Source organism: Arachis hypogaea, chromosome 3, assembly GCF_003086295.3.
Source record: "Arachis hypogaea cultivar Tifrunner chromosome 3, arahy.Tifrunner.gnm2.J5K5, whole genome shotgun sequence".
NCBI classification, from domain to species: Eukaryota; Viridiplantae; Streptophyta; class Magnoliopsida; order Fabales; family Fabaceae; genus Arachis; species Arachis hypogaea.
Genome location: NC_092038.1, coordinates 24,111,846 through 24,128,595, shown reverse-complemented (window position 1 = coordinate 24,128,595; position 16,750 = coordinate 24,111,846).

Here is a 16,750-nt window from a genome sequence, read left to right as displayed (position 1 = left end):
GTATATAGGAACATTACCAAATAACTAATTATTTATTTTTATAAGTTTCTTATAAAAATAATATTTTGTCTAACACTAAGTGATAATAATTTTTTGCCTAACAAGATGCCCCCCAAGATTTCTCACTTGAAGATATGCAATGATTGAAAGTGAAAAAACTTAGTTATTTATTGACATTTTTCTTATTTTTGATATTGAAAGTCAATTGACATTTTAGACACATCCGTTTGACAGATTAAATGCCTACTAGTAATAGACTTAACAGAATTTCTAAGTCTATAAAATTTTTACATTAATAATTTAACTGTCGACGGGGTCTATTCTTTTGTATGAAATTTTTAAGTGTGTCAAATGATATATGTTCTAATTTCGGCACATTAAATGTGTATCAATTGACCTTTGCTTTGACCTTCAGTATTTCAATTAAGAGTTTTTTGACACACACTTTCATTGTTTAATTGACACAATTTTTCTAACTTCAGAAGTAACAGAATTTTAACTTCGTGAAATCGTTTCTTTCATATGTTAAACTTTAGGTGTCAATTAAATTTGATAAAATTTTTAATCTTAAAAAAAATCTCCACACTAACATTCCAATAGTTTTGACTCTAAGCGCTAATAGACTCAACAGAATTTCTAAGTCAATTAGGCTCTTGTATTTATGAAGTACATACCCAAATGTCAATGAGAGATTATTTTTGTTCAAGATTTAAAACTTGATGCTTTGGACACATATTTGTCTCATAATCTTAATGCTTTACAGTGTCGGTAAAACTTGTAATTCAAAGAAATCACAAGAACATGTTAGCTTTTACAAATTGAATTACAAATATTAATTAGCTCTTTACTTTTTCCTTTGACACTTCAACTGGATATTTTCGTGTCCTTAAACATGTGGAATGTTTATCTCATGTATACCTGGCCTATATACTTTTAAATATTTTTCATTTATTGAAGGAATTCTTCTTCCTGATCCGATTTCAATAATTTTATAGGCATTTTCAGAGTAAACCTTGTCAACTAGATAAGGTCCTTCCCAAGTTGGAGACCACTTACCATAAGTTTTTGACTTTTTTTCTATAGGCAAGATTGTTTTCCACACTAAATCTCCAACTGCAAATGTCTTTGCTTTAATACGGTGGTTGTATGATTTTGACATAATCTCTTTTTGTCGAATCACCCGCTCTAAAGCTCTTAACCTTTCGTCATCTAGTTCATTAAGCTCATTATGCAAAGAATTCCAATAATCTACTACTGGTACCTCATCTTGTCTAGCCACCCTTATACTTTGCAGATTAATATCAATTGGCAACACTGCATCATGACCGTAAACTAACTTATACGGGGTGGTTCTAGTAGATCCTCTTGGAGAATTTCGGTAAGCCCAAAGAACTTGACTGAGAGTTTGGTGCCAATTTTTTGGCTACATTCCAATGTATTTTTTAATTAATGCAATCAGAATTTTATTCGCTGCCTCCACTTGTCCATTGGCTTGGGCATAATATGGTGTAGAAGAAAGCATTTTTATATCCCTAGATTTGGCATATTCCATGACCTTTTTCCCAATAAACATGGTTCCTTGATCAGTGGTACTAGACTGAGGAATTCCAAACCTGTGCACAATATGCTCCTCAATAAAATCTATTATTTCATTATAAGTCACCTCCCTTAGAGGGATAGCCTCTACCCATTTAGAGAAATAATCAACACCAACCAAAATGAACTTATGACCTTTAGAAGAAGGTGGGTGAATCTGTCCGATAAGATCTAGAGCCCAACCTCTAAATGGCCATGGCTTAATTATAACATGCAGTTCTGACGTTGGAATATGTTGAAGGCTTCCATGTTTTTGGCATTCTTCACAGAACCTGGCATAGTTTATATAATCTCTTTGAATAGTTGGCCAATACAATCTTCTCCTATTTATCACCCATTTCATTTTTTTCTGATTAATGGGCACCACAAATTCCCTCATGCACTTCAGCAAGAGCCAAGTACGCTTCTTTTTCTCCCAAACATGTCAAGAGGTTTCCATCAACAGATTTCTTAAACAAGACATTACTTATTAGAACATAACTTTGAGCCCTATATTTAAGTTTTCTATCGACACTAAGACTTGGATTTTTTAAATATTCTACAATTGGTACTCTCCAATCTTCTAGGTCTAGTTTTTCTAATGACAACACTTCTCTTTCTCTCAAAGGCATAAATATGTCATTTATCCTTACCAATTTTTCTAGTGTTGAGGGCTTGATCTTATATCTTGAAACAATTTGAGCTAATTCATTTGCTTCTTGATTTAACTCCCTTTTGGAACATGCCTTACAATGACACTATCAAATTTACTCAACAACTTTGTAGCCACATTGAAATACTTTCTTAAATTTTCACTAACATACCTATATTCAAGTGATACTTGACGGACTACAAGCTGTAAATTTTTAAAAATTTCCACATTTTTAACTCCTCTTTTTAATAATAATTCCAGTCCCATTATTAATGCTTCATACTCTGCCTCATTATTGGAACATGAATAATTCAATTCAAAGAGGAATTTACTTGGCTCACCACTTGGAGAAATAATTAAAATTCCTATACCAACACCACCCTTATGGCATGAACCGTCAAAATATAATTTCCAAGGCACCAAACCAACGAAACTTAGTAAATTCACATCAATGTCAATACAAGGGTGATCAACCAGGAAATCGGCTAGAACCTGATCCTTAACCGCTCTTGCAGGAACAAAATGTAAAGAAAATTCCGTTAAGGCCAACATCCATTTTCCTAGTCTACCATGCAATATTGGAGAAGACAACATATATTTAAGAACATCAAAGTTAGAAATTCGTAATTCTTCGCGGATAACCCCAATTTTGGGCATAAACATTCCTAGGAATTAGATAGTACTTAAGTTTTAAACAGGAAAAATATAAAGCTAAACAAAGTTTCTCAATTGGAGAATAACGGCTCTCAACATCATTTAGCACACGATTTAGATAATAAATCACTCTCCCGTTGTCATTCTCATCTTCTTGAGCCAGCATTCCACCAATTGTTACTTCAGAAGCTGACACGTAAAGTTTTAGAGGTGCTTCGTGCCTTGGAGGTGTCATAATAGGAGGATTAGTCAAATACTGCTTGATGTTGTCAAAAGCTTCTTGATGCTCTGTTTTTCATTGGAACTCTTCCTCTTTTTTCAACTTGATCAGAGGCGCAAAAACCTTGGTTTTTTCCTGACAGATTGGAAATGAACCTTCTGAGGTAATTGACCTTCCCTAAAAATGCTTGTAGTTGATTTTTGTTAGTTGGAGGAGGAGCCTCTAAGATAGCCTTTGCCTTATTTTTGTCAATTTCAATCCCTTTTTTCTGCACTAAGAAACCAAGAAAATTTTCTGCACTCACAAGAAAGGCACATTTTAAGAGATTTATTTTTAATTTATGCTTTCTCATTCTTCCAAATGCTTTCTTTAAATTTTCTAGATGCTCTTTTTTAGCATTTGATTTGACAACCGCATCATCAACATAAATTTCCATAAAATTTTCAATAAAGTCATAAAAAAATTTATTCATCGCTCTTTGATAAGTTGCACCAGCATTTTTTAACCCAAATGGCATCACAACCCATTCAAAAGTTCCTAAAGCACCTGGACACTTAAATGCTGTTTTTGACACATCTTCTTCAGCTATGTATATTTGATTATAACCTGAATATCCATCCATAAAACTTAACATTTCATGACCAGCAGTAGAATCTATCAACATATCAGCTATAGACATTGGATATTCATCTTTTGGTGTTGCAGAATTTAAATCTCTAAAATCAATGCAAACCCTTAATTTTTCATTCTTTTTCATGACAGGGACAATATTAGAAATCCAGTTGACATACCTTGCTATTCTTATAAACTTAGCCTTAAGAAGTCTTTTAATCTCTTCTTTGATTTTCTGCACGACTTCAGGAGCAAATCTCCTTGGTGGCTGCTTGACAGGTTTAACATTGGCTTTCAATGGCAATTGATGTTCTACCAATTCACGACTCAAGCCTGGCATCTCTGCATAATCCCATGCAAAACAGTCGCAATATTCCTTCAAAATCTCCACCATTTCTTTTTTGAAATCATCAGGCAGCATCTTGCTCACATATGTTGGTCTAGGATAATCACCGTTACCAATATCTACTTCCTCCAAAGGATCCTGCACTTCAACCTTTTTTACAGTGTCAGTATTATTGACCATCATCATATATATAATCATAAGGTACACTGTCAATGTACCCTTCTCTGTCTGCCATATAGGCTGACAGCCGAGCCAGTTGGCTCGTCAAGCTCATCTAAATTTCTTCTGAGGCCGTATCCGCCCCGGCCTTAGGGACCAAAATAAAACCATTCATATCTATTTTGCACATCTCAATATTTTTAGGATTAAATGCATTGGTGTCAACTGTCAGCGACTTGACTCCAGGATTATACATCCTGAACTCCACATGCATCTCATCGTAGTAACAGGTACTATTGTCAGCAAGAACTTCTTCCACTCCTCCATTTTTATTCCAGAAAATCAATTTTTGATGTAAAGTGGATGGAATAGCACCCATTCCATGAATCCAATCACGTCCCAAAAGCAAGTTAAAACCAGCCTTTGAAGGAACCACAACAAATAAAGTTGACCTATTGACAGAACCAACCTCAACTGACAGCAGAACCATACCTCTAACAGAAGAAGTCTTTCCGTTAAAATCTGTCATCCCAATGCTACTTTTAATCAGATCTTTTTCAGTCTTTCCAAGCCTTCCCATCATTCTTTCAGGCATGAGATTAACAGCAGCTCCCCCATCAACCAAAATCTTATTGACTATCCTTCTGTCAACACGAGCCTTGATATGCAGTGGACGCAAGTGTTCCTTATCATTTTCAGTAGGCTTCTCAAATAATCTTCCACCACACATATTGTCATCTAGCAATAAGCATTCACTTCCAGGAAAGACATCATAACAATCATCTTCTAATGACTCTACTTCCTGGACTTGACTATACTCCTCAGGCAGTATTGACACCACAACTATAGGTTGCTTAACACCAAATATTGCTTCTAAGCTGTCATCAAAATCAGTGTCAAAATTATCAGTAATTAAATCTTCATCCTTTTCTCCCTTGTTTTCAACCATTACCCTCTTCCCAGCAAGATTCTTCTTGACATTTTTATTGCATTTAGGGTGATTAGAAGAATTGTCTGTTTCTGCAGACTTGGCCATGGTTGGCAAAGGAGGAAAATCTACTCCGTGTCCCTTGTATGGATCCAAAGGAACATACTCAGGTATATTCTCCTTCTGCTCAAAAGTTGTAAAAGGAGAATATTTTGAAATATTTTGACAATTTGGCCAAGGAGAATAATTAGGAACCTGCTGCATGTTAGGATTATAACAAGAATAAATTGGCTTTGAGGGAATAGGCACATTTTTTGGAATATATATACTATCTCCGTTTTGCGCATGATTCATGTTCCATAACTGAGACTCATAGTACCTGGGCTTGAAAGGTCTAGGCTTCACCCATTTATTTTTTCCTCTTGCAAAAGCAGTAGGTTGATTCTGCACATTTCTCACATTCTGGACCCATTTATTGTTTGAAATTTTGGTAGGAGGAACTCTTGTCTTTTGAGAAAATTTATCAGGTCTTCCATCAATCATGACCACAGTCTTCATTTTCTGGTTGACGGGTTGTACTCCAGTGTTGTTGACGCACTTGTTCAAAGGAGTTTGACCGCTCAACTTTTGTTTTTCCTCGGCTATCTTCCACTTTAGCTCGTTAGTTTCATTTTCTTTTTCAACAATCTTCTTTCTCAACTCAGCCTTTTCTTTCTCTTCAACTTTGTACTTTTCAAACTCTTTTGCAGCTTCCTTGTCAAAAACAGCATTGCACTTTGGGCACATGGCGATGGTGCTGTCAGATTCTTTAATTCTCAATAAAAAATCTAACAGATCCTCACTAGGACGAGGATAAACTGGCTTCTTATCTTGCTCAAAGACTCTCAGGTCTTTATTTTCATCTTTAGCACTAACCATTGTGGCATCAACTTCTACCATGTTGACTGACAAATTGAATGGCTCGACATAATTTGAGTTAGCAGCAAATGGTTCAGTGTCCACCTTCATAGTAGTTTTATCCTCAAACTTCAATCTTCCCTCCTCAATTGCCTTTTATATCAAATCCTTAAAACGGACGCAATTGTTAGTGGTATGCGAAAATACCTGATGAAACTTACAAAATTTCTTATTCTTCATTTCATCAGCTGTAGGCATTTTTTTCCTTCAGGTAAAATAAGCTGCTTATCTTTCAATAAAACCTCAAATATTTGATCTGCCTTAGAAATATCAAAAGAATAAGTATTATTTTCAACTTTAGAATAAGAAGAAACTTTTTCTTTTCCTTTAACAGGCTTCAAAGATTTGCATACATAAGGAGGACCCCCACGCAATTCAGCAATATAAGCCTCTTTTTTCATATGAATCACTACTATCGGAAAAACAATCAACATATGCAACTTTTTTAGAACCTTTTTTTAAAATTTTCTTTTTCTTTTTTAATTTGTTCTATTTGTCTTACTTTTTCAACTAACTGGAAAAGATCTAAAGTATGTTGATTGACAAATTTCTTTCTAACTCCAAATTCTAACCCATTAGTAGCCATTTTGACAACTTCAGATTTTGGAATTGGAGTAAAACATTTATTCCTCATGTTTCTAAACCGTGCCAAATAAGTGTCAATGGATTCTCCTTCTGCACGTTTGACAGAGAATAAATCTGTAAGACTAACTTTCAATTTACCTCGGAAAAATTGATCATGAAAATTTCTTTCTAACTGCGCCCAAGAATGAATAGAATTTGGTCTCAAGTTGGAGAACCATGTAAATACATTTTTTATTAAAGAAGAAGGAAAGTATCTCATCTTGAGAAATTCATTAGAAGCTGCTTCCCCAATTTCAACAGTATATCGAGCAATATGCTCTACTGTAGACTCATTTTCTTCTCCAGAAAATTTTGTAAGAGATTTTGGAATTTGCTAACCCCTTGGGAGCTCTGCTTGTTGGACACATTCAGGAAAAACAGACACAAAATATGGCCTATTTAAGCAACCAACATTAAATCCCAAACGGTTTAAAACTTGTTCAATATTTCTTGCTAGATTATAATGCCCCCTAAGTTGTTTTGCTTAAGTCTTTCTAACATATCATCAGCATTTTGACCATGTCTAGGCATATGGACATCATAATTAGAAATTACTCCATCGTTTTGATTGACATTATCAAATCTTAAACCCTGGTTATCATTTTCTTCTAAATTTATCACAATAGCAATCCTATTGACTTGCCTATTTAATTGTTCAATTCTAGTATTTGTGTTTTCTAAAAGAGGATTTAAAACTGTCACCATTTGATGAGTTAACATGTTTACTAGATCATGGTGGCTTTCATCCATCTGTTGCCTAATATTTGCTAAAGATCCCACAGTTTGACTAGGTTGGTTAACAAGCCTTGCTCTCGACATGTCAGAAAATACAGGTCTGGAATTTTCTGCCCTAGTGACCGTGGATGTAGTAGAATTAGATGCACTGTTATTTCCTGTATTAATAGAATGTGAAAAATTTTGTTGTGATGCGTGTGAACCTGACGCCCCAGAAATAGGTACATTTGACATACCATATGAATTTTGGTAAAAAGGATTTTGAAAAGTTGAGTAGAGAGGCACAGGCAATCCTTGTGTCATCATGGAGGGGACATACCCCGGTGGCAAGCCATATGGCGGCCACTCCACGGTATTTATGTGAGTTGCATTTAACCCTGTATCGGCATGGCCAACGCCATCATGCCTCACTGACATCAAGGTAGGCTCTGCGTTTAAAATCACAGGAGAATTCTCGGATTTATTTCCTCTAATCTTAACACTAGAAGTAGAAGAAGATGCTGCAGAAGTATTTGACATGTCAACTAACGCTGATTTCCTTGGCTCTGGACGCACGAACTTACCACTGCACAACCACATACAAATTCAAAACTCTTGATTTTTCTTTTGACAAACTACAATCTATTGACAATATCCCACCAAGCGTGCCAATTTGTTTTACTCAAATTTTTGTTCCATTTTAATAACAAATAAATCAATAATTTTTTAATTTTGTTTCACAATCTTAATTTAAGAAGCGGAAACGACTCCTTTTATGGGTATCTCAATGTCGCAACTGTAACGTCAAATAAATTTAAAAGGAATAAAAGTAACAAATAAACATGTAAATGCAAGGTGCCGGTAGCAAAGTAAATTGCAGAAATTGAAACAAACAGGAAATTAAAAAGAAGATGAAAGAAGAAACATGAACGTAAAAGAGAAGAAAACATAAGAGTAGAGAAATTTTATTAATAAAAACTGAGAAAAAGCAAAGTACAAGTGTTTGAGTTCAGAGGAATTACTTAAGATTCCCAATTTTACTCTGTGATGCCAAGGGGCTGAGAGCGTTTTGGGTTTCTAAGTGTTTTCCAAAAAGAACTGAACTGATTACAACGTGTTCCTAAAGCTCTATTTATAGACTAGCCTAATCTCCACGGGCAGTTACTCTTTGTACATCACTTGCAGGAAATTTGAATTTCTTGTAACTGTTTCCGCACTTTTTGCTTGATGTTAATTTCAAAATTTAAATAAATAACCAACTATCAAATGATCTAATTTAATTTAAAATAGATATAAATATTATATATAGGAACATTACCAAATAACTAATTATTTATTTTTATAATTTTCTTATAAAAATAATATTTTGTCTAACACTAAGTGATAATAATTTTTTGCCTAACAGTTATATAATTATTATAATTTATACTAATTAATTAATTAATTATAATTCATTATATCAGTTAATTTAATTCATTAATTTATAATATGCATAATAAAATAGATCATTTGTTACTTTTAACGTTTCTAAAATCTAAATTTGAATAATTATATTTTTACTTTTTGTTATGAACAAAACATTATTAATATACGTGAAAGAAAAGAAAAATTAAAACATCACTATTTAAAAAAATTGTTAATTATACATATGAATGGGGATCGAAGAATACATATGGATATAAAAAATAAAAAATTATTGCATGATTAACAAGTATCTAGAATTAATAATAATATGATACTATAATTTTAAGTTATATAATATAATAAAAAAATATAGCAATTTATATATGCTTTCATATAGCAATAATATTATATATATTTATATATCTCCTCTTTTAGCTCTTTCCTAAAAATATTGGCATATAATTAACGTAGATAACATATATATTGAATAAGTATCTCTATTTACTTAATCATAAAGGTTAATAAAATATAATGGCATAAATTTCACATAATTGTAGCAAGTATCTCCATTGAAAATATTTGTTAATTATTATCGTGTAGAACTAGTATCGTGTATATATATAGGGCAAATCACCCATATAAACTAAGCTGGAAAAAATTTACATGATTCAACCAAATCAATAATCATTATAGGGTTCAACCAGGAGTGCATTTCTATGTAATTCGAATTACACATTCACAGTAATTCGAATCACACTAATTCAAATTATACACAAGCACTAATTCGAATCAGGTAATTCGAATTACACACACAAACTCACATACTAGTTCGAATTGGACTGATTCGAATTATGGAATATTTGCCAAAAATATTAGAAAAATATTAGTGAAATATTTGTCAAAAGTATTAGAAAAAAATGCTATATAATATAAAAAAATATACTACAAAAATATATAAATATTAGTTGAACGTGAATTCTATAGCATAAATCTTTTAATCCATGCAATTATTTTAATATACCAACAATTATATCTATATGGAACTAATGCTAAATCGAATTCAATTAGTTAGATAATACGAGTCTATAAAAAAATTGCATTTTATAAAGTTTAAATATTTTTATTATGTGATAGGTTAGTAACGAGTACATTACAAATCTTTTATAGTACCCATGGTAAGAATGTTTAATTTAATAATTGTTATTAAAATTTTAGTTGTACTCATTACTAAATAAATAATCACAATAATTTTTTTTTATAAAACTTCCTTAAAAGATGACATGAGTATTATAAAAAGTATTTTAAATCGATTTACATAAATTGACTAACAAATTTTTAGTACACATACAATCTTCTAACAAATTTTCACATTTTATAAAATTATTTACAATGAGAGAATATAATAATAATAATAATAATAATAATAATAATAATAATAATAATAATAATAAAAATAAGAAAGAGGTTTAAACATATTTTATTATATTAGGTTAAATAAAAATTAAACTATTTAAATAAATAATTTGGTATTTAGAAGTCAAACATAAGAATAGATTTTTGGGAAGTATTTATCATATTATAAATTCATAATTACGTAAGTATGTGAAGGATTTATTTTTTAAATTACGTTTTTAAATTAAATGACTTTCAATATTATTAGATTGTTCTATTTTTAAATTTGTCAATTCATTTTATATTTATATATTATAATTATTTATTTTGTAACGAGTACAACTAAAATTTTAATAACAATTATTAAATTAAACATTGTTATAATGAGTACTATAAAAAATTTGTAATGTACTCCTTACTAACCTATCACATAATAAAAGATTTTAAACTTTATAAAATACAATTTTTTTCATAGACTCATTTTATCGAACTAATTGAATTCGATTTAGCATTGGCTCTATATAGATATAATTGTTGGTGTATTAAAATAATTGCATGGATTAGATTTATGCTATAGAATTCACATTTAACTAATATTTATAATTTTTTTATATTTTTTGTAGTATATTTTTTTATATTACACTAATATTTTTCTAATATTTTTGACAAATATTCTATAATTCGAATTAGTCCAATTCGAACTAGTATATGAGTTTTTGTGTGTAATTCGAATCACTCTGATTCGAATTAGTGTGTAATTCGAATAAGGTTGATCCGAATTAGTGCTTATGTGCGTGATTCGAATCACTGTGAATATATAATTCGAATTAGACTAACTCAAATTACATAGAAATGTACTCTTGGTTGAACCTGTAACGATTATTGGTTTTAGTTTGGTTGAATCACATAAATTTTTTCCCAACTTAGTTTATATGGGTGATTTGCCTTTCAAATCTAGAACTCTAATATCATGTCATGATACCACTCATCCTAGAGGCTTACATAGATGGAAAAGGGTAACACTAATGGTTATATCTCTAATACTCCCTAAACCTCCATTGTACGCATTGTACAGATATTCTATTGGCTCCCCGTACTTTTCCATATATATATATTAGTGAATTGTTACAATTATTTATTATCTAAAAACTTCGTACCTCAGATGTAGATTTTTTCTGTTTATTATTTTTCATACCTAAGGGCTACTAAACTACGATTCTATCACAGTAGTGTTACCTATGGTAAATTACGTAATGAAAAAAATTGAAAAATAAAGGAAAAAATTATAAGGTTATAGACAGTTCCATCCAAATTTGATAAGAACAAGATGACTTACATAAAAATGGTTCTCATGGATGATAAAGTAAGTTGATTATTTTTCATGATTCTTTCAAGTGATGCTAGGTATATTTTATAAATATTTTTGTTTATATTTTAAGTTTATTTATATTTTAAGTTTATTTGATAAGTAAACCCTTGCACGAATCAAAGATTGTGCGATTTTATAGATTTATAAGTGCTAATAACATTTATATTTAATTTGTTTTATAGTGTGTGATAATAGCCAATATATTTGTTGGTGGATTTAACTATTACTATATTATTTATGATCATATTCAATATATATGTATGATTTATTGAAAAAAATAGATTATTAAAACCGATTAATAACTATTTTAGAGTTAATCCAATTAACACTAGATTAAAAAAAATAAACAATGCATAACATGTTACTTTTTTATTAATCAAATTATTATAATTCAAATTAATTTTAAAAAATAATTTAAAATTATAATTTCAATCTTATCATGTGCGTAGCACGGGAAATTACACTTGTTAGATGAAAATTAAAGACTAATATAAAAAAAGAGCATTAATAGACTCTAATAAATACAGAATATCCTAATACATAAATAAATACTTTAAATGATAATATTTTAATACACAAAACTTTAAATGGCAATAAAATCTTTTATTCTTAAATAATTAAATATAAAATATATAAATACAAAATATATGAATATTTTTTATTCATTAAGATTAATTATTATAAAAAAATTATAATATTAAAAATTATATTAAAATAATATTTTAAACTATAACATAAAAATATAAAATAATTAAAATTTTATTTTATATTATTTGACAAAAAATTAGATTATTATATTTAAAATTTATTAATTAACTAATTTTGTTAAAAATATTATTATATAATATAATTTTTTATCAAAATATTTTTAAAATATAATTTATTTAAAATATTATATATAATACATAAAAATAGTAACTTTTTATTTTTTTTTAATTTTTTTAAATAAAATAAATAATATAATTTTAAATACATGTTTTTGTCCGTTTATATAATTTGAGTATATATGTATTTGTCCGTTTATTTATTTATTTTTTTACTTATAACTGATAAATTAAAAATTGAAAATTATTTTTTAAATTTAATATTTATAGTTTCCTATATATAATATTTATAATGATATATTTATAATAATTTTTTTTTAATTTTTATCATTTTTAAATATTTTTTATTGTTTTAGTTGAATTTTTTATTCTCTAATTCGATCAGATTTATATATATATATAATTGATGTATAAATATTTTTTTCAAAATATTTTTTTATATAAAATTTATTAAAAATATATTTTGTTAAATTCAAGAATAAAATATATATTTTTTTAGTTTTAATGTAATAAATTTAATATGTTATTTGATGTAGACTAACAAGAAGGACTATAAAAAAAGTGAGAGAGAAACTCAATGGGCAATGGGCAAAAGATCAGCGCACAATGCACGGTCTTCATGTTAATAATTAATTTTAATGAATAAAAAATATTTTTATTTTTTGTATTTATATGTTTTATATTTTTAATTACCTAAATTTGATTAGTTTAGGTCTTATTAATATATGTAAATATATAATGTGATAAGTATATATTTAAAATTATATTATTTATTTTGTTTAAAAAATTTAAAAAATAAAAGGTTAATATTTTTATGTATTATATATAACAATTTAAATAAATTATATTTTTAAAATATTTTGATGAAAAATTATATTATATAATAATATCTTTAACAAAATTAGTTAGTTAATAAACTTTGAATATAATAATCTAAGTATTTGTTAAATAATATAAAATAAAATTTTAATTATTTTATAATTTTATGTTATAGTTTAAAATATTATTTTAATATAATTTTTAATATTATAAAATTTTTTGCATAATAATTAATCTTAATGAATAAAAAATACTCATATATTTTGTATTTATATATTTTATATTTAATTATTTAAAAATAAAAGATTTTGTTGCCATTTAAAGTCGTGTATTAAAGTATTTATTTATGTATTAGAATATTTTAAATTTATTAGAGTCTATCAATGCTCTTCTTTTATATTAGCCTTTGATTTTCATCTAATAATATCTAATGGCCTATACAAACATGGCATTCTAATAAGCACATAATTGTTGTGCTCATTTTAGACATACCACTCGTTTTATCCTATAAACGAAATAAAATAAAAATAAATTCATTTACACTATAAATGAAATATAGTATGATAAATTTAACTTAGATATAAAAAAATCTGCAAGTAGTAGCCTTAGTCATTAGCAAATCAGTTCTTATTATCCATTTTTCTTCCCTATTCTTTCAATAAGTTTAATAAGAACGTTTGAATATATTTTTGTGAGTGTATATCATAATTGTCACATGAGAAATAATGACGATGAAGTTGTTTTCGAGTGTGATAATCCTATTTTATTGTGCACTCGTCGATTAGGTTCTTTGTTTGAGTTGAAAAGCATAATATTGACGAATTTGGGTGCTAATGGAACAACAAAGGTTGGAAGAGTTCGGTATAGATTGTTAGCACCGATGAAAAATAGAGTATTTCAGTTTCATATTTTTTGCTTGGAGGGTGATGAGCATGTGCACTTGATGTTTGATGTCCACGGAAGAATCATGACCCAATAAGTTATGGAGCTATTTGCGGAGATAGGTGATGTAGATGGTGGTGGTTCTGGACACTCGAATTTTGTCCAAAATAACCCACCTCTTGCACCACCACCTTCGCATTGTGCTAGTCTAGTGGATCACATAGAGGTGGATAGTAAGAATTTGGATGAAGAATACGTCGCCAACAGCAACGAAAGTGATTCTTCTGGTGATGATGAGGTGTTTGTACCAGGGACGGTGGAACAGTTCAATATCTTCTGCTTGCCTCGAAGCCAGTTCCGAAGTTGTCTGTTGTAGCTAGCCATTATCACACGTTGAATCTTAACGTGATGCATGAGGATACTCCATTTTTCAATATGGGAGGAGATGATTACAACACAGATGACAGCATGGAGTTTCGCATTGGACATAAATTCAAGAGCAGAGAGGCTGTCATGCTAAGTGTGAATAATTACAACATTCGGATGAGTGCTGAGTACAATATTGTTGAGTCTGATCGAGCAAAGTACCACATGCATTGCAGGCAAGCCACAGCAGAATGTCATTGGAATCTCCATGTTACACTCAAACAGAATCTTGGATATTGGTGAGCCACTTTATGATATATAAAGTTGCACCATGCCGAAAATCGATGGTATATCTAAGACATCAGCAACGACATGCACTCGCAATGTCCGTGGTGGCTCGATGTGCTGCAAAGCACGACGAATGGTACGTCCAAGCAAGCACCGCAGAACTCCAATATATGTTGCGACACCTATCAAAGTTTGTTTGCAACAGAAACCACCTAATATGAACCATATTGTTCGACTTATCCGTCATCAGATAACCTCCAATCATCAGCAATATATAGCACCTCGTGTACTATCGAAGAGTGGTAAGATCTGCACCAGCTGGCATAGGCTGCATCTTGTCCCTAAGCCACGTGAGCATGATCAAAAAGGATTCCTTCCTTTGCTTCTCCTACTGCTAATCATGTGGACCTAGCACTAAGGAGATCCTCAACCTAATCCCACGTCAGGTGCTGGTACAATGTTTGAAAATCTCTCAAGCAGCCACCCACTGACTCTCCATTGGTGTGTAATCCAAGGTGGTGCGCAACATCCTACAGAGTGATTATGCATTCACTCCAAGGCAGGTGGAAAGTGTGGGACTCCGGCGCCAGCGCTTCACGAATGCAGAAATCAGGGTATTGTCAAACACAAAGTTCTTAAGTTGCACTGTGTCGCCAAACACAGTCTCCTTCAGATATGGAAGAATGGCGTTCAGTGGGCGGTGGTGCAAGAGTGTGGCTAACTCTTTTAGGAAGTAGGAGACGAGGCCTCTATTAAATTAAAAAATAAATTAATATTCAACTTAGATCAAAATGCAATATTTAAATAAAAATAAATTAAAATACCAATAGACATTTTTAAGTTACTAATATTTTTTGGTTAAATTACTAAATTAAATAACTGTAAAATAAACATAAAAGTTGTTAAATAACTATTTCAAATGTCATTGAGAGAAAAATTTGAAATGAGCAAAGGAGAGAGTGGGAGCGAGAGTGTGAGAGTGAAACACGGTGAGGGCGCTGGTTATGCCGGCGGAAGAAATAAGGGAGAGTGTTGGTGGGATGCATCCGGTGGCTCGTAGGTGGGCAAAAAGGCTGAGGAAGGATCGAGAATAAGAGAGCAAGAGGTAGTCAATATCTCGTTTCGAGACAAGGTTTTGAGCCTCTCTACTCTTCAACCTACAACGAGGGATCCCTCTTTGGTGGGTGAGAGGCTTGCCAAGGTTATTGGTAAGTAGAGTAATGGGGTTCCCCCGAAAGCGATCTTCTCTGAGGAAGCATAGATAGCACTTGCTCGGCCATACAAGGATGCCATCGTCATCAAGATTCTTGGGAAGCACATGAGTTTCTCGGCTATTATTTACAAACTAAAAGGTGTTTAGAGATTGAAAGGTGGTTGTGACGTGTTGGATGTTGGGTATGACTACTTCTTAGTTAAGTTTGATCTTGCTGAAGATAAGGAGATAGTTCTTTTGGGGGACCATGGATGATTGCAGGATCATATGTTGCCGTACAACCTTAGACGATCGATTTTTGCCCTAATGAAAGGACCTTTGGGTCTTCTATGGTGTGGATTAGGATTCAAGGTTTAAATGTATGGTACTATGAAGAAGCTATGAAGCAAGTGGTATCTGTCGTTGGTGTCCCCATCCATATCGATCTAGCCACCAAGTCGACAGAGAGAGAAAAATATGCGAGGGCATGTATTCAAATCAACCTGAGAATGCCCATTTTATGCACGGTTGAAGTGGATGATAGAATCTTCGACGTGGAGTATGAGAGTTTTCACTTGATATGTAATGCATTTTCTTCTTATGATCATGTTACTCGTGAGTATACCATGGGAAACAGAGAGATATAACAACCAAAGCCAGTGGTGGTTGAGAATGATAAGAAAGAAGCATCTGGGAGTGGTGACACCGGGAACAACGATGTCGTTGTGCTCGGAAAGAATGGTGTAAAGAAGTCTAACACGCCATCTAAGCTC